Consider the following 25,094-nt stretch of genomic DNA (forward strand, 5'->3'; position numbering starts at 1 on the left):
ATACATCATATAGGGTCATACCTACATCAAATAGTAAATAAATCTCGTATCAGTGCCATTATGCCCAACAAAACGCAATGGAGTCCCATGAATACTTGTAACTGACTTTGTATGCACATGACGTGTTTCATAATGGATCAGCAATGTATAGGCATCATATGATCAAAAAGGCAGTGCATTGTCAAGCATTTAACGTTGGATTAAACAAATAATGGTACGGTATTTGTAATTTAAGAAAAGGTTTATTTTGGTTGTTTTCCATGAAGATTTTTAATGCACTTTTGTGAAAACAAAATACATGTAATGATATACGCTTTCTTATTTCACTCGTAAAAGAGAATTAACTGTTTAAAAGACGACAAAAATACAGCATAACATAACCTATTGATCTATGTAGAACTAAATAGCTCAAATACCTACCGGGATTTATTTGTTTTGCTTGATTTCTTTATCATCAAATATTGATCAAAATGTTGTTGTTTAATGATTAGTGTAGACATTTTTATAGGTCAATGAAACAAACATTTATTGAGGTCTTGTTAAAGTACAAAGATGTATCGTTCAAAAGATCTAACATATTGAAAAACAATCCAGTTTTATTTGCTCATATTTGATATGTTGGTTGGTGTTTTGGTCTGTTCTAAGGTTCATTCGCTTCATGTAAAAAAACTCCATTTTCTCTCACAACACTTTACATGTTTTACATTTACTTCTTTTGATGTAAGGATCACGCGGATATTGTTCGAAGCTATTTAAATCGTGTATACATATGTACTTGTATTGTTGTGTAATAAGACTTTGATTTTTAAAGCTTTGGCAGGGCTTTGTCCTCCTTAACTTATTTGGAATCGAGACATGCGATTATTTCGATTGAAGTTCAATCGTTCTGCTTGACGCCTGCAATAACATACTTTTATAAGAAAAGAACAATCATACATAGATCATAGATATTCATTTCTAAGTATGTATGCGAATATATCACCACATTAAATTTTAATACCGCTTTATACTTCTGTCTCCGGTTTCATATAGGTATAAATGAAATGAACTTATTGTAATAAACAGGAACGTGATAAAGAATTATATATCCATTGTAATTGCCGTTTGGAATGTAACATGAGCATGTAGGATAAGTTGAATAAGTTCGTATAAACATTAGCTCTTAAGAAATCACTTATTTTTATTATCGACTGTTCATGAAAACTGTACATGTTATAGTCAATGTCTGATATGTTTTCTTTTAAACCGGATTCTTCTGCATGTTCATTGGACTCAAAATATATCCGGGGCTTATGCAAAGACACAATAGCTTCTGCTTCGGATACTAGGAGCGGATCATTTGCAATATCGTCTAATCTTCAGATGATGATTAATAATCACCATTTGTCGTAAATCCACGCCATTGAAAACACAAGTAGAAAATACAGAATTTATTTACAGGTAGTTCAAACCATGCGATTTTGTATGCATTTTCTAAATTCAGACTGTAATACGAAGTTCTTATAAGCAATAATTCCTTATTGGCGTGTTCTTTATAACCATATATCTCTATATTCTAATATAAGAAAATAATTGTTCTTTATAACAGAACATTCGGTTTACCGTGTTTGATATAATTGGAGTTTACTGTAAAAGAAAGACGAGTCAGTTTAAGCTTTATTTCAGATAGGGATAAATATATATTCAAACAATATACAAGAAGTAATAAAAGTGTTATTTGTCAATTTCAATCATTTAAACAGATACTATGACTTTCAGATTAAAATCCCTATAAAAAAAGAAAACTATAATCACTTTTTCAGTTTTCAGGTTTTTTTTTTAAAATTTTACACATTATAATGGAAAAACTTTAAAATGTCAACGAAAAATGTTTGTATTAGTGCTTGTTATTCATTTGTAGCTTGACTATTCCTAGGGAAATTTTTAAGGTTAAAGATCCTGTAACACATTATTTTTATGTTTTTATATACAAATTATGATGCTCAAATTAAGATTTATCGATATTGTAAGTTTCAAAAAAACATTATTTATAAAGATATTACCGAATTTAGTATTTCATGTAAATAAAGGGAGGTAATTAGAATTTAGTTTTCTATAAATTCTAAGTCAATTTTTCCAATAAGAAATGAATGCATATAATTTAATGATTACCTTAAATATGTACAAATATTTGCAATACATATTTTACATATTCTTCCATGTTTGAAAATTGACAAATTTGCATAATTACATACATATATAATTCAATGAAGAGTGGTATGCAATCTCAATTACAAAACATACAGAATCTTTAAGGTTAGTGAATTAAACGTTTTTTCAAAATGATAATTCTTAATATTTATAGCTCGTCTGCCGTATTTCCTAAGTATATATTACATCATTTATAATTGTATAGTAAACACGCCAAATACAAGGAAGATGTTAATTATAAAAATGTACGATTATATGAATTGCTTATAAGAATAAGGTGCTAACAGATATCCTCCTATAACTTTTATTTTTATAAACTAGTGTAAGACTCATGATATTGTGTACATTTTTGCCACAGTTTAAGTGACCGAACCGGTGACCTCTCGATCTGCAGTCGAATGCTGTACAACTGAGCAAGAAAAAGAAACAGGGGACACCCGGGTTCGAACCGGGGACCTCTCGATCTGCAGTCGAATGCTCTACCACTGAGCTATATCCCCATCTGTTTAGTGTTTGATATTTTCTCATTCTTATCATATGTCACATTGTAAATGATTATATGTTGTCATATATTGAAAGATATCTTCAACTTTTGACAGCCTTATCACTAGAGCTACTCAAAATCGAGCAAAAGGTTTTGAAGTAACACATCAATACATAACAACTACAACAGTTCTGATTTAAAGTGTATAAAGCTATATGTCTACTGAAAAATAATATTGTTTGAATTTTAGAAGTGAATGCTTCCAATATGCTTGTTTAAAAGAGAAATGGAAGTGTATGCCCTAAACAGAGACATTCTATGTTAAAACTTTTTCGGGAATGAACCATAGTATTATGGAAACAATACAATTTACTGTTGAATAATTTTATAAAAATATTACATAAGATATAGCTGTATATCCTTTAAGATAAATAACTGAGTATTTAAATGCATTTGTCTACACTTATAATATTCTCTTACTAATCGCAAAATATTCATATACAATATCCTGGGGAATTTTATGTTGACCACACACTTAAAACTTACCATTTTACATATCGTTTGTGTATTGTGTTAAAATTAACGCGTCTCTCAAATTCCGTTTTCTAAAATGTTACAGAAAAAGTGTCTTAACATGAAAAATGTTTACAAAAGTGAGCATAATTTTGTCATAAAATGAAGTAGAAAATTTTTATTTAAATACTATATTGAAACCCATATACCATGTTTTTCTAAAACAAAAATTCACTTTTATTTTCAAAACTGAAGGATATATAAACTTTCATTTAGTGCAAAATACGTGCCAAATACGTGTTCTGTTGGAATATATCCAAGATTATGGATTTAAAAAAAAATCTTCAAGAGATAGTGTGTTCTGTAAAGAAAGGAAATTACTTTCATTTGTTTGGTTTTGATCGGATCAAAGCGTTTTAAGATATGTGTCTTATATGTGTGCTAGAATAAGGGTCTTACGTATGTTACTTAATGTCGGTTAATGCTTTTTTCACTAACAGGTTTCATAAATGACATGTTGTTGATTTTGAACAGTATTTTGTCAGAGTTAGGCGTTTCTACTGATGCGCTTGGAGGAAGTAATCATGTCAATATCTTTACAATCATTTTAACAAAGAAAATAGAAAACGACTTAAACAAAGCAATTGTCGAGCGCAATCAGCGCGTTGTTAAACAAACATCATAATTTTAACCAAACACAAAGTAAAACAAGAAGCTCAAACAAGAGACCCTTGCCATATAGTCGTCTTCAAATTATATACATAACACCGCGGAAAACAAGTAAAAAAATATTCCCCCCAAAAATACTGTTAATTCAATGAGGTCACACACGCAGTAAAATGTCTTAATTGTGGGTTAGTATTATAACATAATATTCCTAATATACTAGCATCTAAAATAGAACAGAATAAAAAAATGTCATATTTAGAACATAAAATGTAATAGAGTACCAATAAATTGTCCTAGAAATGTTTCATAACTGACAAGACTTTGTTGATGAAAAGGAAATTTTATCAGATTATCTTTACTAATGATGCTTTAAAAGTAGGTTGTTATGTAAATTTAATAATCATCTCAACACAGAGTTGATAATACGTGTACACTTGTCCTCTTTTGTTGCCTCAGCAGTTTCAATTATATGCTTCAGTAATTGTATTTTAATGTATACGTTTCATCTTCAATACAATAAAATTGTAGCCTAGAACCTACCATCTAGTACGTTTTCGTTTACTTCTTACAAAATGTATAAAACAAAGCACTGAAATTACTGGAAACCAGCGAGGCTTATCAATCGAAATAACAACATATCTTAGTAATTTGTTAGTGAACTGCTGGTTGTACAAGGTCAAATGCAATCTGCAAACAAAAAGCAAATGTATTACAGCTGAACTTTTGAAATGTCCTAATGCTGACAAAAGGTTTGTATGCTTGCTTTAACCATTTTTTATCAAGTCAGGTTTATATTTAATTGCAACAGATGTTATTTACAAAAATGATAGACACGCGTATGATTTGCCAAACCATAAATTAATGATAGTAGTTTGATAGCGAATCACATCATTTCAACTTGTTTACCAGTTTTGAACCGCGTGTACTACAACCATCTTGCAAGTTAATAGGAGTAGCGGCATGACCTTGTGGTTAACACGTCGGACTAGTAATCTAATAATCTCTATAAATAAAGGACTCAAAAACCGTCAGAAGCAAGTCGTTGTTTCCTTGAGCAAGGAACTTAACATTCATTGGTTGGTTCCAGAAACGGATTCGAAAATGTGTCTATAAGCTTATAGCTTCCTGCACAATCGAACAAAAATTAAGATTGTATAAACCAAGTTAAGAGATCTATACTTATACAATTACTGTTCCGAATTACTTTATATTTGATTTGATTAACTTAACTGAATAAGTAAAATGACTAACGTTCATGCATTTTTTTTCGGTTTCAAATGAATGACAAATGCGATTAAACATGTCGATCGGCCATTCCCATGAAAATCCAGAAATATTCCTTTCCTGCGTTTGTTTTGTGCTGACATAAAAATTCTAAAATATTACTTAAAAACAGAAAAGGCAATTTGTCCGTTCACTAGTTGATGTAAACCTTTATATGTTGATGCAGATTATTAGAGGAAAGTGTCAAGTTACTGTTAAAATGTCATTTTTGAAACTATGACGAAATAAGCAATGCTGTGTCTGGTAAGGCTCAGTTTTCCAAGGAAAGACAAGGTCGGCAATTATATTCATTCAATTTATTCAAAATATAATTTTCTTTCATTCTTCTTTAAAGAATAAATATATCTAAATTTTGTTTTTGTTTCATTTTCGAAATTTTCTAAATCTTAACACAACAAAATATGGAGAAAATACAAGGGGCATGTCATGTCAACGATTGTTTCACTGACGTCATCAAATTTTACAAGTGATTATTTTTAGGCCAGACAGCATTTAGATGAAGTGCATTGTAAGACATGTTTAGCACATTAGCATCGTTGATGCTGCATATATGGTCAAATGAAGCATGTTCCATGAATCGGAAGCAATGTTCTGTTAATAATTTTGTTAGAAAATTACTCGGATAATACGATTGCCCTTTTCAGCATTCCAATAATAGTCTTTAGTAGATATACCGAAAAATTGTGTTATTATGCCTTTTTCATTTTCCCTTGCCAATGTATTTATGTTGAATCTTGTAATAAATGTTTCATTCAGATGTTTGTAAACCCTAAAATATCGCCCTGTATAGTCAATTAGAGCTATTATATGGAGATTGGTCGACATGAATTTTTTGTTGTGTTTGTGGTATCTTAATTCTCTTCCTTTTTTAAACATTTCCAGCTCGGTGGTTTTATTATTCCTATTTGAATACTGTTAAATCACCATTATGATATGTAGCCTGTTTTTTTACATTTGCTTTGGACTACTTGCCTACAATATGTAGGCTTCATAACTTCGGATCCCTTTTTAAAATTTCATTTCTTTGAGTGGTGCGTTGATCGCACACGCTTTCTCTTACATAGGGCCATACGCCGTTGATTTGTTGTTATTGTTTTGTTGTTTTTTTCGTAGACGGATACGAACGTGTCACACTGAATGTCCTCTTATAATCACTATAGCTATTATAAACATAGCTACTTCGGATGTTTCTTGATTCAAAATGGTAACATTTAATGTTTAAATATTGAATTCCGAATATGCCGGTGCTTTTGGCTTGAACGGTAGCTTCTACTTACCTCTACCGTCCATGATCTGGCTCAATCAAAATACTTTCACCTCAGTCTGCTGTTTTTTGGCATTATTTAGGAATTTCGTTTTTGTCTATTTTATAATTCAACAGAACATAGTTAAACTTAGTTTCTGTCTTTAGAGCCTGATATAAATGTTATTGCGTTTATGACTCTTTCATCAATAAGATAATTTGTTGGGGTTTTGTTTGTTCTTTTTATGAAATTTCTCTTCTGAGATTTCCCAAAATGCCCATTTCCTAAAGGGCATGATAACATTTGTCTTGATGCACCCGACATTCGTTATAATTATTTGCATATTTTGATGAATCACATAATAAATAACGTTTTATTTCCTTTAGAGATTTTTGTTTTACTTATTAGTCAAACCAGTGGTATAATGCCCTAATACGTACATACTTTGTTTATATCACTATTTTTTTGTTTGTACTTGACTGGTCTTACAATATAAGTTCAAGTAAATGAGTAATGTACGTCATCATCAGAACAGAGTTACAATATTTTATTTATATCTACTAGTTTCGGTCAATTCTGGACCTTTATCAGGACCTTAAAAGATTATTATTACGAACAAAAATATACAAGGTTTAAATTATTAATTCAGTATAAATTTATAGCATTGTATACCCATATGTAATGAATTTATGTGCCAGAGTAATAAATTGTTAAGGTATCTAAACATTTAGGTTTGAAATATAATAAGATATATCTAATTTAAGCTAGGCAATCAAAGATTAATGTTCTCCCGTTTAAATATTTGTATTTACATTAGTTTGTATTCAACAAATTCGGTTTATTCACATTTATTTAGTGAAACCGAGCAACAATTGTAAAATATATGTGAAAATGCAGTCAATCAATACTGCATACTCAATTTGACAGTGTTACATGAAATAATAAACATAGTTCGGTATAATTCATAACATCTTACATATTTATTATAATATTGAATTTATTCTGGTTTTCATATTGGGAACTGCTGATGTCATTATGTCATATGATAAATACGTGCTGTAATAGTTGTATGCCAGCTGATAAACTGCTCGATAAAGGACAAATCCGTCTTCTTGTGCACATCGTAATGTTACCGTGACAAAAATACACTGACAGGAGTTTTTGATTTGTTTTCTATATCCCAAATATGAAATGTATTATTTACATTTATGCACACGTGGCATGATTGTTGTTTGCCGTATAAAGCACCGCAACGTCAACGCGAATCAATCATTTGCAAATTCCCCTGTATTATACCTAAAGCATTTTTGTTCTGATGATGTATACATATTTGCGCATGCTAAGACACATAGGAGCGATTTCAAAAGCTGCAAGCTCTAAGCACGCTCGAATCTTTATTAAATTAATTCAACTTATGAACATGTAATTAATTATATACTGTATATAATGATGGCATTGCGTTAAAAGATGCTAACACGTGTAAAAAAAACTAATTCAGTATCATTTACATATAAATGGGGACAGAAAAGTATCGTATGTACAGCAATAATGCATTTTGTATCAATAAAATGTGTAATACAAATAACGTAAGAATAAAGGAATATGAAAATTAAATCACTATTTATTCTATATATTTCTTTATGTGGTTCAGTCATTATATAGCTCTTTGCCGTTATGTTGTCAATTCTTTTTGATGGAAAGTAAAAATGAAAGGGGACACCCGGGTTCGAACCAGGGACCTCTCGATCTGCAGTCGAATGCTCTACCACTGAGCTATATCCCCTTCTTATCTTACAAATGTCTTTATCTCCCAATAAACGTTTATCTTTACTATTGTAACACATGTCTTCATCAAATTAATGCTATCAATTTTTTAAAAAGATAGCATAAATACTTGCTATAAGCCAATTTCTGTAATTATTATCAACACATTTCGCATTAACGTTTTACTGCTAGTATTAGTTAAGAACAAAAATGGCAATGTTGTCAATCTGAGATAAATATGCACAGATAAAGCGTTTAGCACATGTAAAACATTTAAACCAATATTGACACATCAAACTAACTAGGTTGAACAACAGACTTCCCAATAATTTGGCGGATATTTTACCATGTCGCTAAAAAGCTAACCAAACAGAATGGCTGTTGGTAGTCGAATGAACCTAATGATATTATTATAAGTGCAAATGAGAGGCAACGCTTCGAACATGAATGTTTTATGTAATTTATGCAATTGAAACTTGATGTTATAAGTATTGTTCAGTAAATTTTATATTCCATGTTGTTTTTTTTAATCTTTTGCAAACCAAACCATTTTGTAAGCTTTTCATTGGCATTTAAATGCAAATATACTTATCTGATGATGTTGGCAGCAACTTGTAAAGTGTCAAAGAGGTCCTTTCTGTATGCTCGTGGTCTGCACGGTTTGCTATTCATTTGGCACATGTGCACACTTTGAAAATTTCCCTCAAACGATGAATGGTATGTTTAGATTGGAAGATGACTATGTCCATGTAAAGTATTTAGCTATTGTCCAATGTACAATATGATAAATATTGTTCTGTGCATTGTTTTCAAGTAGAAATAAAAATGCTTTAACAGGTGGCCACTTTGTCTGGAAAAAAACGATCTGCCACTGAGCTTTCCACATGACATAAAATGTTTATCATGTCTAACGTTTTCTTAGACATCCTAGAAATTAAGATTATTACATGTATTAACGTTCTCTAGTGTTATATTAGAATGTATGTTTTTAATTCACATAAATTAAAAAACTTAAGATAGGAGCATTCTTATATAGACATTATTGAAAATATATTCTTTTGGATCACATACGCAGAAATCTATCTCTTGTTTTGTTTTAATCATGACAAATTATACCAAGATATAGGATACATATCTTCAATATTTGCCTAGAATAAATAGGTTATTACGCCATACATATTATAACGATCAGAAAACCTTCATTGTCTAGTAAAAAACATAAATGATAAGCAGTGTTACTGTTTATGTTCTTGCAATTTATTCAGATTGTCTCATAAAAAATAATAGAGAAAAACAAAATCCCTAAAGAAAGCCTAACACGGCATAATTGACAATGCTGCAGGCTTGGTTTGATTGATACTGTTCAGGGACGGTACTGGAAAGTAAAAACCTTTTTAAGGGGAATTTTTTACATAAACTTCAGATCAACTTTAAATAACTTATAAGTTTGTTATATTTCTGTCCGATCATTTATTTAATTAATTTGCGTAAGCTATTTGTATCTATTTTCATGTTGTTTTTTTTCATTTGATTTCAAATAAATGAAATAACAAAATTCTATAATTCTAATTTTTATAGATTTCTCTATTGGTTTTAGAACTTTATGCAATGTGTTGTTTCACTGTTCCTGTCAAATCCAAAACGCGATTGTGTTGAATAAAAACTGTTTAGGTCGATGCAACTGAGAGTTGAACCGAATTTGCAATTTTCACCTCTTAATCTTTCGATTGAACACCCACTTTTAAGATTTATTTTGATACATAGTATTGAACAATTGTTTACATTATGTCAGTATCAAAAATAAAAAAAAAACATACAAAACTATACAAATACGTTGTTCAGCCATTCTTTCTGAATGTCCTGTTGTAATACTGTGCCTTAGAAAACATCTATCAAGTACATTGTGCTCAGAAAAACGTTTTTGTCTATATGTAACGATTGAATCAAACTGCTAAGAGATATTGTCTACAATACATATGATAAAATCATCATTGTTAGGTTGTTGTTGAATATCTAAAAGGAATGACAATATTTTTTTGATCAGGTATTGCTCAGTCGTACATGGCATACGTCGCCTTGCCTTGTTGATATATGTTCCCATTTATACGCAGTGGTAAGTATAGAGATTGTAAAGATATTGTGATATTGCGTGACGCAATGTAAGCCTAATTAAAGTTGACTTAGGACTTTTGTGATTATTGTCTTACATCAAATATCTTGATCATTTGCTCATTACATGTCGTTTTTCATTTATCAATCTACAATTTGCGTACGTACATCCTGCATGTTCACTCAAGACAATTCGTAACTGTCAATGAAATTCAAGAATTCGTTACTTAATTCTTAAGTCAACGCTAAATATGTTAAAGTAAATGTAAAACATGCGAATGATAGAGATAAGATGGAAAAAAGTTCGAAATAAGCAAACAACAAACTGTTTGCTATTTACTAAGATCTGATTATGTCGTTCTTTGTATTCTTCTTACAAAGACATCGATACATGTTTCTGTGGTTATATTGCATGTTTTATCAGTGCGTGTCTAATTGAGTCTAAGTTTTTTGTTTCTTTTCGTGAATTAATCTTACTTCTGTTACGTTCGCATTTATTCGACCAATTTGCTATATATGTTCGTCTTTCTAGTGTCATAATATTGTCACGAACTCACCTTTACCTATTTGTACTTCTTTCTCTTAAAACATTTATGTTTGTTTGTGTGTAGCAACATTTAAACCACAAACATTATCTTTATCCGTTTTAAATATTTAGTTATAATGCCATCTATTGCAAACGAGAAACAGAGAAACAGATGTTGTTTTTACTTAAGATGACATACATACTTATATTTTGTTTCCTTAGTTTAAAAAAAAATACAAATGTGTCAATCTTCTTTTCTGCTTATATCACTTTGCTGCATTATTGTAATGGAAAAATATTACTTCTTAGCTGCTAGTCATTATAACTTCAAGGTCAGTTTTAAGTTACGTTAGATTGTTAGTTGCAAACCCATTTATTACTATGTTGTAAATAATGTTCAATAATTCTTGTTTCCCAGAACTGGTGTTCTGGTGTCATATACTCGTAATGATTTTTTTTATTAATTTTAACGTTTCAAAGTATGCATAACACGTAGTAAGGGACGTTATAACCAAATTAGAGGGCTCTTCTATTTACGTCATCCTTATATATCATTACATTATTCTCAGACCAGCGAGTTGTGCGTGAGTAGCATGTTTACTCTTTTGATGCTTCATAAAATGTCAGACAATATGTGTTCCTACGTGTCAGTAACAAACGCTATACTACTAATTAACTTAATCGAATAGTCCTTGTCAATGACTTCACTATAGCAACAAACCAGAATAATATACTAGAACCTACCTGATGTGGGAAATTGTGATTTGCCTTTTCATTTTCCTATGCCTGGCTGTATATTTAGAACATTGTAAACGAACATTTCTCTCTAGTATGATCTGTGCTCAACAATTACATATTCAACAAGGAATTATTTGAATTATTTTATCTATTATCTTTAAAGTCCTTAATTAACTCAATAAGTTTCATGTGCCATTCATTAACAGTCTTGTTATGGAAGTTCATTTGAGATACTAGATGTTTTGTATTTATCAAGATTTCCCGAAAGGCTCATTAATTTTCTAAAAGCATTAAGTTTTTCCCAGCAAGCTCCAATGCTAATTGGTACAACATTTTGCATGGTTTGAATGAAACATATAATATTTATAATTATGTTTAATGCCTGTTAGAGATAATTACTCTAAATAATTATGATAAATTATCCAACAATAAAAAATTTCTGTCTTATGCATTTGTATCTACATGACTGATCTTGCTTAAATAATTTGATTAAAAATTGAGATGACCACTCAATGTAATTTAAAAGACAAAATAAGTCTGTGATAATGAGTTCAGTATCACATGATTGCAATTCAGTTGTTATACCAGGCTAATATATTTTAGATATGTGTGAATGTACTTTGTAATCCTGTAAAAAGCTCAGTCACTAGTGAAACTTTAGGCCTCTTGATGACTAACTAGGCGGACAATCAACCACGTCGTTAATGGACTAACACAACACCATGGCTGTTGGAAAGCTCATGTACCTGTTCTCATCACGATGGTTCCAACTTTATTTGACAGTGCAAATCGGAAGCAACGCGTCAGCTACTCAGCTTCCAAAACAGTATATAACTTCGGAAATACGGCATGATCATGCACGTTTACCTTTCCCCCTAAAGGGATGCTAAAAGCACTGTCATGGTATTTTTTCCTCTAACAGTCACTCTTGAAGCACATGCACATTTTGTTATAATTTTCTTGCCGTAATTATAAATATAAAAGGTCATGACTGGCGGAAATGAACCAGGTCGCATTAGGGTTAACCAAAAAGCAGGACCACTTGTGCCTGTGCCTTAAATCACTACACATCAAAACATGTCATTACTTTTAAAACTCAATTAAAATTGAAATTAAGGGCTCGTCTGTTGAACAAATACTAGTTTGAAACATAATTATTATGTTCAGCGAAGCAACCATTATCTGAAAGCATAATCTAACCCTTAGCCTACTGCCGACAACATATTCTATCCATGCGACCACTAATATCTCAACATGATGACCAAGGTCGGCCAAAACCTCCGCCCTGCCTGATTACGGATTGCACTTTTCGCTGTCCAGTCAGTACATATTTAAAAATCTTCTCTTAAATAGTTTTTGTCATTTTCATCATTATAAAGTATGCTAAGATATAGGACACATATTATAATTATGAGTGTGGTGATACCAACAGACCTCAGTCATGTCTCTTGAGGATTGAATAATTCTTATACAGTCGATAATAATCTTTATATTTTATTCGAGATCACACACGCAGAAAACTGTCTCTATTTTTGGTTTTTCATCATGATATAGTATACGTAGATTGTTGCCTAGATTAAATATGTCATTATGCCATATATAATGTTCACAAAACATTAGTTTTCTTAAAGGTGTTTCATAATTGACACGTAGTCCTTGATGCTGTTGATTATGTTGTAGAATATTTAATCAGATTGCCCTTACTAACACTGCTTGAAGAAGAAGTAATTTTATAACTTTTATCAATCATATAAATATAGAATTATTACATTGTAATTACATTGTCTCATTAGTTTTAATATTGTTATTTTAACAAATAAACTTGCATAATTTTATAAAGTACTGTTAACATTTTTGCTAAAACGGTTATGATAATCAGAATATAGCTTCTGCTAGGAGGAAATTAAAAACAAATAAGAAGTCGGGCAGAGAGATTTAATCTTTGTCAGGATTCTAGGATATATAGTTACAATGATTAATATCCATTGGCGGCTGCGAAACTGAATGCTTCGCTTTTATTTCTTCATTTTTTATCAAAGAATCGAAAATTTACAATTTAATATTCTTCCTTTTTCATTTCTTTACTTCCTCGTTTTGTATCTTATATTCGTTTTTTCTAGCAAGTAATTATTGTTTTTTATACTTGTACTGGTTGTTAGAGGTCACTAGTTTCAAAAGTCATTTCTGCTGGAAATTGAAAGTGCTGATTTTTCAAACAAGCGAGAGATGTTTTTAACAATATTATTATCTACTTGAGGCTTCAATTTTCACCTTTTTAATTTATATTTTCATTTTTTTCTGTTTAAAGATGTTCAGTCTTATCTTTAATTTTCTGTTTGACCCTATTATGAATTTTAGCGAACTCCGGAAGAAACTCGAGCTCGAGCATTTTCCTTTTGTGAGAAAGTATAAATATACATATAGTTTTACATGAAATGAAAGAATTATAAAAAAAACCATAAAAAACAGATTAGTAGTGATAAAAACGAACTAAGTCATACATTCCTAATAAACACCGACATCTTTCTTGTTTTGTTTTTTTTCCTGGGTGTCTTTCAGTTCGTTTTTCCTATATTCATTTTACAATAGGGGCAAATAATTTCGATGTGTTCACCGTTTAATTAAAAATTTTATTCGAACCCTTTGCCCTACATGGTTGATGATAAAGGTCGTTTATGACTCTTTCATCAATTAGATAATTTGTCTTTTGTTCTTTTTAAGAAACTTCTCTTCTGAGATTTCCCAAAATGCCCATTTCCAAAAGGGCATGCTAACATTTGTCTTGCTGCATTACACATTCGTAATAATTCTTTGCATACTTTGAATGAATCACATAATAAATTAAGTTTTATGTCCGTTCGAGATTTTTGTTTTGCTTATTAGTCAGATCAGTTGTATAATGCCATTGTTCATCACTGATTTTTTGTTTCTACTTGACTGGTCTTGCAAGTGTAAAGTGAAAGACTTAATATAGAACGGGATAATTTACAACATCATACAGAATCATTATAGAAAATAATTATCACATTTTAGTTTTCATATAAGGAATTACCTTATGCCATTGAGTCATAAGATAAATATTTGTTTTAAGTTATATGGGAACTGGTCATTTGTTTAGATAACGGACAAATCCGTCTTCTGGTGCAAATCGTAATGTTACCATGACAAGAAATACACCGACTAGAGTTTTGCATTTTATTTTTGTATCAACAGATGAAATATTATTTGCATTAATGTACAAATAGCATATTTTAACTTACTTGATTGTTTTTTGTCGTATAAAACACCGCAACAACAACGCGATTCAAACATTTGCAAATTCCCATGTATCATTCCTGAAGCATTTTTGTTTTGATGATGTATACATATTTGCACGTGCTTATGCTTAAGGACGCAAAGGAGCGATTTCAATAAGCTGCAAGCTCTTACCACGCTCGAATCTTTATTAAATTAATTCAACTAATGAACATGTATTTAATTATATACTGTTTATAATGATGGCATTGCGTTTAAAGATGCTAACACGTGTGAAAAAACTCATTCAGTATAATTTACATATTAATGGGGACAGAAATGTATCATATGTACAACAAGCATGCATTGTGTATCAATAAAATAATGTGTGAATAAAGGAATATAAAAATTAAATAATTATTTAATTTATTTATTTCTTTATGTGGTTCATTCATTATATAGCCTTTTGCCGTTATGTTGTTCTTTTTGGTGGAAATTAAAAATGATAGGGGACACCCGGGTTCGAACCAGGGACCTCTCGATCTGCAGTCGAATGCTCTACCACTGAGCTATATCCCCTTGTTATCTATCAAATGTCTTTATCTCTTTATAAACGTTTATCTTTACTATTGTAACACATGTTGTCTTGATTAAATTAATGCTATCGATTTCCTCATAGATAGCATTAATACTTGCTGTAAACCAATTTCTGTAATTATTATCATCATATTTCGCATTAACCTTTTACTTGCTAGTACTGTTAAGAACAAAAAATGGCCATGTTCAGTTTTATTTATGAACAATGAAATGGCCATGTTGTTTTCTAACAATCTGAACTACCAAAGATAAATATGCACAGATAACGAGTTTACCACATTTAAACCAATATTGACACATCAAAAGCATTAGATAGGATTGTTAACTTCTAACATTCTCAAGGCACTAACAAGGTTTTGAACAACATACCTCCCAATTACTTGGCGGATATTTTACCATGTCGCTAAAAAGCTAACCAAACAGAATGGCTGTTGGCAGTCGAATGAACCTAATGGTATTATTATTTGTGCAAATGAGAGGCAACGCTTCGAATATGAATGTTTTATGTAATTTAGGCAAATGAAACTTGCGTTCATTGAACGCCGCCTTTCCTTGATGATCTTCTTTATCATATTTGATGTTATAAGTATTGATCAGTAAAAGTTATATTCCATGTTTTTTTTTTATCTTTTGCAAACCAAACCATTTTGTAAGCTTTTCATTAGCATTTAAATGCAAATATGCTTATCTGATGGTGTTTGCAGCAACTTGTAAAGTGTCACAGAGGTCCTTTCTGTATGCTCGTGGTCTGCACGGTTTGCTATTCATTTGGCACATGTGCACACTTTGAAAATTTCCCTGAAACGATGAATGGTATGTTTAGATTGGAAGATGACTATGACCATGTAAAGTATTTAGTGTTCATATATAAGGTGATAAATAATTTTAGACTTTTGCACACAAAAAATACTATATGTGGGAAGATACATTCCATCAACATAACATGCTGTAAATGATAAAAGAAATTTGGTTTGATATAGTTCATAAAAGCAAATAAGATATGTTATAATGTTTTGGTTTTTCTTTTTTTTTTTCGGATTATCTGCATTCAATTGTGTAAAATTGCAAATAATTGCTTTATTTATATGACAATTTGTAAAATGTTCTGATAAAAAATGAGACCTGAATATTGGCTGAACCATCGTACTTAGTTTGACATAAAGTGTAATTGGCTTTATAATGTAAGAAAATAATTTGATCTTGTGATTTTCTCCCCTGAAGATATACATATCAATCAGATTGGTGTGATTTTATGAATTCAAATATATCTGTGAATGCACTTTTGTAATCCTGAAAAAATCTCTTTCACTAGTTTGAAACCTTAGGGCTTTTGATTACTAACTAGTCGGACAATCAACCACGTCGTTAATGGACTAACACAACAGCAAGGCTGTTAGAAAGCTCATGTACCTGTTCTCATCACGATGCTTCCAACTTTATTTGACAGTGCAAATCGGAAGCAACGCGTCAGCTACTCAGCTTCCAACACAGTATATAACTTCGAAAATACCGCATGATAATGCATTTTTACTTTTCTCTTAACGGAATGCTCAACGCACTGTCATAATCTTTCTTTCCTATAACAGTCACCTTAGAAGCACACGCACATTTTTGTTTAATTTTTGTAGCTGTAATTAAAAATATGAAAAGTCCAGACTTGCGGAACTAATCCAGGTCGCGTAATGGTTAACCATAAAGCAAGACTGCTTGGAGAGACCTGTGCCTTTAATAACTACACCGCAAAACATGTTATTAATTTTAAAACCAAGGTAAAATGTAAATTAGTTGCTCGTCTGTTGAACAAATACTAGTTTGAAAAATAACTATGTTCAGCGATACAACCGTTATCTGAAAGCATGAGATAACACTTAGCCTGCTGCCGGCAACATATTCTATCCATGCGACCACTAATATCTCAACATGATGACCAAGGTCGGCCGAAACCTCCGCCCTGCTTGATTACAGATTGCAAATTGTGTTAAAAGTGAAATGCTTTTTTATTCTTGGGTATGTTTACACAAAACAAAAATGATTTTACTTTCTGGAAGAACAACGTAAGCAAATGATCTGGCATTTAACGCACTCGTATTTGGCTAAGACAATATAATGGTACACATGTACTAACGTTTCGAAAAAATAATTCCACTCCCGTGATGCCAAAAGACCTCAGTCATATCTCTTGGGGGATTGAATAATTCTTATACAGTCGATAATAATCTTTATATTTTGAGGTCACACACGCAGAAAACTGTCTCTATTTTTGGTTTTTCATCATGATATAGTATACGAAGATATCAGACACATATCTTAGATTGTCGCCTAGATTTAATATGTCATTAAGCCATATATAATGTTCACAAAACCTTACTTTTCTTAAAGGTGTTTCATAATTGACAAGAAGTACTTGATGATGTTGTTTATGAAGTAGAAATTTTAATCAGATTGTCTTTACTAATACTGCTTGAAGAGGAAGTAATTATATAACTCTAATTGATCATATAGAAATAGAATTACTACATTGTAATAAGTTTGTCCTCTTTTGGTGTCTCATTAATTTCAATATTGTTATTTTAACTAATGAACTTGTATAATTTGATATGATAACGTTAACAATTTGCTAAAAACCGTATTGACAATCAGAACGTATTTATTACTAGGAAAAATAGTAAATAGTAAAAAACAAAATGAATAACAAGAAAAAAAAGAAGTCCGACAAAGATATTTGAGCCGCGTCATGACAAAACCAACATAATGGGTTTGCGACCAGCATGTATCCAGACCAGCCTGCGCATCCGCGCAGTCTGATCAGGATCCATGCTGTTCGCTTACCAACTCTATAACTAGTAGAGAAACCGATAGCGAACAGCATGGATCCTGATCAGACTGCGCGGATGTTGGTTTTGTCATGACGCGGCTCATTTAATATTTTCAAGAGTCTATGATATATAGTTACAATGTCCATTGGCTTCGAAACTGAATGCTTCGCCTTTTTTCTTCATTTTTCATCAATTAGGTAAAAATACAAAATTAAATGTCTTTATTTTTTATACATGTATCTTCTTTGTTCTTGTTATTTATCTGATATTCAATTTTTCTATCAAGTAATTGTTGGATTTTACTTGTACTGGTCATTTGAGGTAATTAATTTCGAAACTGTTCAATTCTGTACTATCAGAAGATACTTAAGTGCAAATAAACGATTTTATCATTTTATGGAATGTGTTTGTTTGGTTGATTTATTTTCCCTCTTTGTTTAAAGTTTTCGTGAAATTTAAAGGTTGTCTTCTGTATTATTGAACAATGTTTACTTATTGTTTTCGTCACATATTAGATTAAAATCTTATGAATATATTCCAATGTATTCTGTGCTCTTGTTTGAGTTCTAGTTTAAGGTTCCTTTGTCTTATGCTATTGAAAAAAACAATATTATCAGTAATTTTAGTTATTAAATTTCAGTTATCAAATGAAACAGGACATATGATATGATAAGTTGACAGGGTTCAAGATTTGCTTTAAACACAATAACATTAATTGCAGCTTTTTTGTGTGTTTGTTAATATTCGTACTCTATTGCTAATAACATAATGTCCTTGCACATGCAATAAGGATGAGGACTGTGTCCTTTTTCCAGTATGCTCGTACAAATCGAAAGTTTGAAATGACTTAAAAACGCTGAGAAGAAACTTGCTGTGATTTTGGCTTATAATAATTTCAATTTTGTCGTTTTCGACTTTCTGTAGGGATTCTTATATTTAAAAAAAGATAACGATTCAGTCATTAACAAACGCCCAACAAATATATTTTAATCATTTTTGTTGAATATACATGTTCGTTTGTTCATGCTTTGATGCAAATGCCTGCATTACGCTAATTATAGCCCCCTTATCTTGTTAGTTCTAAGTAATACAAATAAGAACATCAGGGGACACCCGGGTTCGAACCGGGGACCTCTCGATCTGCAGTCGAATGCTCTACCACTGAGCTATATCCCCTTCTTATTGTAAACAGGTCTTTTATCTTTTTATAAAACTGTCATTTGTAGTGTTTTACCACATGTTGCCTTTATCAAATTATTACTCTCGATTTCCACAAAAGTTAGCCAATAAACTTGCTTTAAACCAATTTCTGTTATGTTCATACTCTTATCACATTTCGTAATACTTTATTATTTCTATTCTTGTATTAAAACAATATAACTGGATATTGTTTTGCTATTTATACTCATGCATCTAACAAAATGACTACTTACACTTCAAAGACAATGGATAGAGGTTGTAACCTAAATTATCCTCAGGCACTAGCTTGATTGTGAGCCTCAGACCTCTCAATTACTAGACAGATATTCAACTATTCAACCACGTCGCAAAATTGTTTAAGTTTCAAGAACCTATTAACCCTTTAAAGACATTGGAGGAAATGTGTCCGCCAACATATTAATTTAAGCAGTCTGTTGCTGTTGTCGCTTCTGCTTCTTCTGCTGTCATTGCATAATCTCGTCATAATCTTATTAAGGAGAGTGTCAATTAAATGATAAAATGTCAGGCCAAAAATCATGATGTGAATTTCGTAAACAATGTGTTTTGTGTCTCAGATTGGACGGGTTGTTGAGCATGTAGATGTACCGATTTCATTTGAAATACTCTTCCCTTTTTGATAAAGATATATCTTTGTATCATCATGTAAGGATTTCTTAATAATTATTCTGACGTTTTAAAGTATGAAAAGCACCGAAGTTAAATGTATACTATACCCATATTTGATGACTGCTCCTATTGACGTCATTATTTTATACAGTTACTTTTTTCAGAACCGCCAGCGTTGTGTTGGTAGTGCGTTTGCTCATTTGATGCTACCCTATATGTCAGTAACGAATGCGTGTTACTTTTAATTAATTTAAAAGAAAATTCCATGTCAATGACTCATTTGTTTAACATTCCTACAGTGTATATGGCAGTAGATACGTGATGTGGAAATTGTGATCTTTCGTTTCATTTTCTCTTGCCTAGTTGTTATGTGAAACGTTTTGAATGAACATTTAGTCAGTTAAACTTTATTGTCATTATCACATACTGAAGCATGCTCTACATTTACATTTTCAAAAAGATTATATTCCAAACTTATTAACTATTATCTTAACAATCGCCTGCCACACGTTATGAACTTCATCTGGCATTCATTAGCGGCTAGGTTACATTAACGGTAGCTTGCAATTACCACTACTGTGCATGAACAGGCTAAATCAAATCGAGTCTACACCATTTTAATTTTACCGTGGCGTGCGTTTTTTTTCCTTCAATTTTCCATTTTTTATAAAAACTTGTTCCTTTTTTATAAAATTTAATCTCAGATACTAGATATTTTTTATATGTTGCAATATTTCGAGAAACGCTTTCTTCCAGAAACGCATAAATTGCGTCTTGCTGCACTACTAATTGGTAAAACTCTTTATATGGTTTGAAAGAATCATATAATAAACATGTTTAATTTCCGTCGGAGATTCTCTCTTTAATTTTTTTATGTGAATGATATATTATTCAATGATAGAATACTTTTTTGTCTAATGTTTCTGATTGTACCTGACTAATCTCGCTTACAAGTTTAATGAAAAAATTGATATGACAATTTTATGTATTTAGTATATAAATCTATATTTGATGAATATGTTTATAAAACTTCAAAGATAATAAAATAATGTTGTTTTTACAAGCTATTGGTCGTTTCTTGAAAGATATATCGCATTGAATATCAATGTAATTTATTATACATGAACATTGTATTTAGGTTAGGGTTAGGAACAAAATATTCTGCAACCATTTTAGTAGGTTTGACAATGATTTCACACATTGTATCTTATTATAAATAATTGGTATAGTAATATGTCTAATAGTCAACTTTTCTTATGACAGACAAAACCTTTACATTTGCTGAACCATTGACTGTCCGTACGCTTTGGATATATACTTTTATACCATTGGCTATATTTAAGATAAACGATATGATTATTTAAATCATATTAGGAAATAAGAAATGATAAACATTTTCATCAATTTCATCTAATTTAAGAGCAAGTATTTTACATGCATCAAGATAGGTCCTCAAGTTTAGAAATCAAGAAAGTTAATGCTGATTATGTTTAATTTTTTATTCAGTGTTTCTTATATCTATACCGGAAAATACCTAATTGCAAATAAATTTCGATGGTAGAGATTTTAGTATTATAAGGAATTGTATTTGTGTGGTCTTTTTTTCGCCTCTTCCCAAATTTGTTTAGAGTATTCCTAACCCTTTAAAGGCTTCCGCTGTATGATTACACAATGTGATTTCCTTTGTTTCTTGTCAAATTTAAGTCTTATTAATTTATTTCCAAGAATTGTGTCAACTTGTTTGAATTCTAGGTATTGAGTCTTTTCTCCTGTGCTGTTGAAAAACTTGTCAGTATTTACAGTTATCAAATGAAATATTAGACCGACGGTATTTCACTTTAATGAGACAAGTTATCAATATCAGGTTTCATTACAAAAACATTATTTGCAAGAATTTCTTGTGATAGAGTTTATGTAGCTAAATAGCCTATTGCTATTGACACAATGGCCTTGCAAATGCAATATGGATAATGATTATGTCTTTCATACCAATCTGCTTGTGTGAATTGATTTTTTCTAATCATTATGATGAAATTAATTGAAAAGAAATTTGTGTGAGTTTGGCATCTTTCGTAATTACTTACATAAAAAGATGACGAATTAGAAATAACCAGACGCGCATCAAATACATTTTAAGAATTTATGTTGTGGTGATATAAACATGTGTATTTGTTCTTGCTTTGACACAAAAGTGCGATAGCAGCTCTTACTGATGTAAGGTAGTTTCAGAGTGGTACAAATAAAAGTTTAAGGGGACACCCGGGTTCGAACCAGGGACCTCTCGATCTGCAGTCGAATGCTCTACCACTGAGCTATATCCCCTTCTTACAATTGTCTTTATCGTTCTTTAAACTCTTATCTTTACTACTTCACCACATGTTGCCGTTATCAAATTAATACTATCTATTTCCACAAAACAAGCCAATACACTAGCTTTAAACAAATTACTGTAATTATTGTCATCTTGTCACATTTTGCAATAGTTTATAACTTCTATTTTTGTCTTCAAAACAATATAATGAAGTATTGTTTTGCTATTGATTAGACGTTTATAAATAATGCACAATCAGAAATAAATATGCAGAGATAGCTCATAATTAATCTTGAATCAAGTTTACCATCAAAGAAATTAGATAGATGTGAATACATTATAAAAATATTGGCCTTAAAATGTTTGCAGGCATCATCTTGGTTTTGAGCCATAGACCTTTCGATTTCTAGGCGGACAGTTCAACCACGTCGCTCAATTGCTTACCCTAAAAGTAATGCTGTTGGAAGTCGCATGAACATATACCTTGGAGGAAATTTTTCCGCCTACTTGTTGAATTAAGCAGTATGTTATTGTTTCTGTTGCATCATCTTGTCATAATTGTCAACATACTGTCAATTGTCTTTTTTTAACGAATAGAGACGTTTCGAAATATGGTTAACACGCCAAGTATGCTATATTAAAATTATATGCGTCAATGACTTTCATTTTGTTATATTTTTTGTGGGTTTCTTTAATGTTGTAGAAGGTAATTCAGTTGAAGGTCATGGTTATCTAGTTACAATGAAACATGCTCTTCTAGTACATTTTTAACAAGAAAATATAAAATAAATGTATTGTGTCCGTTTGTTTGAATTCTAGTTCTTGGGTCTTTTCTCTTATGCTGTTAAAAAACATTGTCAGTATTTGTAATTATCGAATAAAATACTCGACAGTATTTTCAATATAATGAGACAAATTTTAAATATCAGGTTTCATTACTTAAACAGTATTATCAAGTATTTCCTGTGCTGTAGCTTAATACACTTTTGCCAAGGGCATGATGTCCTTGCAAATGCAATAAAGATGAAGAATGTGTCGTTTTTCTCGGTGTACTCGTGCAAATCAAAGTTTGCCATAACAGAAATACATTGAAAAGAAATTTGTTGTGAATTTGGCATTTATCTTAATTAATTACATAAAAAATATGCCGAATCAGTTATCACCAGATGCCAATCAAACATATTTCAGCATTTATGTTGTGATGATATAAACATGTGTATTTGTTCTTGCTTTGACACAAAAGAGCGATAGCAAAAAAAAACTGTAAGCTCTTATTGTTGTGAGGAAGTTTCTGAGTGGTACAAATAAAAATTTAAGGGGACACCCGGGTTCGAACCGGGGACCTCTCGATCTGCAGTCGAATGCTCTACCACTGAGCTATATCCCCTTCTTAGCTTATAATTTATCGTTTTATGAACGTTTTATCTTTACTACTTTACCACATGTTGCCGTTATCAAATTAATACTATCGATTTCCACAAAACAAGCCATTATATCAGCTTTAAACAAATTACTGTAATTATTATCATCTTATCACATTTTTTCAATGATTATAACTTCTATTTTTGTCTTAAAATAATATAATGGAGTATTGTCTTGCTTTTGATAAAGTTTATACAGATGTTTCTGTCAAAAATAAATAAATCGTTCTTTAATATTTCCATTTTTGACAATTTTGTCTTGCTGCGCTAATTGGTAAAAATCTTTGCATGGTTTGATCGAAATCAGATAATTAAAATGTTTAATGTTTGTTACAGATATTTTCTCCGAATGGGAATGATAAAAATGTGTTCTTTGTTAACTGATTGAAATTCATACTCACAGACATATTATGTGTTTTTATGACGGGTAATATATTTTATAAAGTATTTTGCAGTATAAATTAAGCCAATAGAAGATTTATGTTTTTAAACATGTTTTTACATTTCTATTTAAGAAACCCATTTGTCCACAAAGCGATACATTATGCAAACCTAGCAGTTTTGTTTGATAGATAAAAGGATACATTCGATCAATATCACATGCTCTAAATGTCACCGTAACATGATAATGATGAATATTGTTTGGTACAATGCTATACATTTTACGTTTTGCATATTAGTGTATAGTATAGTAGTTTATTATTATATAAAAGTTAATATTTTCTAGCATTTATAGTTTTCACATTATTATTTCTTATTTTGTTTAACATCGATACATTCTGTCTTTGTATAAATAATTACTCTAGCAATAGTGCAAAAGGTCAATTGTTGGACTTGTTTTTACCACCGTCCTTTAGTAAGCTAAGAGTATGATTATATTCTTTGATTTGTTACGGAAGTGTATTCAGAAATTTTAGACGCTAAGTAATTGGCTTAATGAAAGGACAATAAATTAAATCACCTGAAGGCAGAATTTCAAATATGTTACGAAATAAGATATAAAATGAAATATTTGCAGAACTGCACGCTATGCAGTAATTACACTGCAACTCTTTTGGGCGTAACACTTTGTTTTATCTTAGTGCAATGTCTAAAAGCTACTTTGTTATTACGACGTATCCTTGCTTTAAGGGTTTACTTCTTCTTCTTCTTCTAATTTTCTTCTTCTTTGGTTGGTTGGTTGGTTTGTTGCAATGTTTAAATTGTTAGAAGAGGATTAAGTTGCCGTTACTCTATCATTGCAGAAACGTTTTGACTTTCCTAAAAGAGATATTGGGAAGCTTGTGACACTGGTTTGATGTACTAGAAATTATGTTTATGTTCTGATGTTTTGAATCACACATTACTTTCTTAATATTAGGAAATAT

At 30.9% G+C, this 25,094-nt stretch overlaps 6 non-coding genes across 6 annotated transcripts; all 6 read right to left on the reverse strand.

Moving 5' to 3' along the window:
• Positions 1-2,618: 2,618 nt before the first annotated feature.
• On the reverse strand, positions 2,619-2,690 carry Trnac-gca (transfer RNA cysteine (anticodon GCA)). The gene has a single exon. It is a non-coding gene; the product is annotated as a tRNA-Cys (tRNA).
• Positions 2,691-8,095: 5,405 nt separating this feature from the next.
• Trnac-gca (transfer RNA cysteine (anticodon GCA)) lies at positions 8,096-8,167 on the reverse strand. The gene has a single exon. It is a non-coding gene; the product is annotated as a tRNA-Cys (tRNA).
• Positions 8,168-15,262: 7,095 nt separating this feature from the next.
• Trnac-gca (transfer RNA cysteine (anticodon GCA)) lies at positions 15,263-15,334 on the reverse strand. The gene has a single exon. It is a non-coding gene; the product is annotated as a tRNA-Cys (tRNA).
• A 3,938-nt stretch (positions 15,335-19,272) lies between these two features.
• Positions 19,273-19,344, reverse strand: Trnac-gca (transfer RNA cysteine (anticodon GCA)). Its single transcript has one exon. It is a non-coding gene; the product is annotated as a tRNA-Cys (tRNA).
• A 2,901-nt stretch (positions 19,345-22,245) lies between these two features.
• Positions 22,246-22,317, reverse strand: Trnac-gca (transfer RNA cysteine (anticodon GCA)). Its single transcript has one exon. It is a non-coding gene; the product is annotated as a tRNA-Cys (tRNA).
• A 1,304-nt stretch (positions 22,318-23,621) lies between these two features.
• Trnac-gca (transfer RNA cysteine (anticodon GCA)) lies at positions 23,622-23,693 on the reverse strand. The gene has a single exon. It is a non-coding gene; the product is annotated as a tRNA-Cys (tRNA).
• Between the last annotated feature and the right edge of the window lie 1,401 nt (positions 23,694-25,094).

This window comes from Ruditapes philippinarum, unplaced genomic scaffold, assembly GCF_026571515.1.
Source record: "Ruditapes philippinarum isolate M1 unplaced genomic scaffold, ASM2657151v2 ctg1869_1_1_1_1, whole genome shotgun sequence".
Taxonomy (NCBI): Eukaryota; Metazoa; Mollusca; class Bivalvia; order Venerida; family Veneridae; genus Ruditapes; species Ruditapes philippinarum.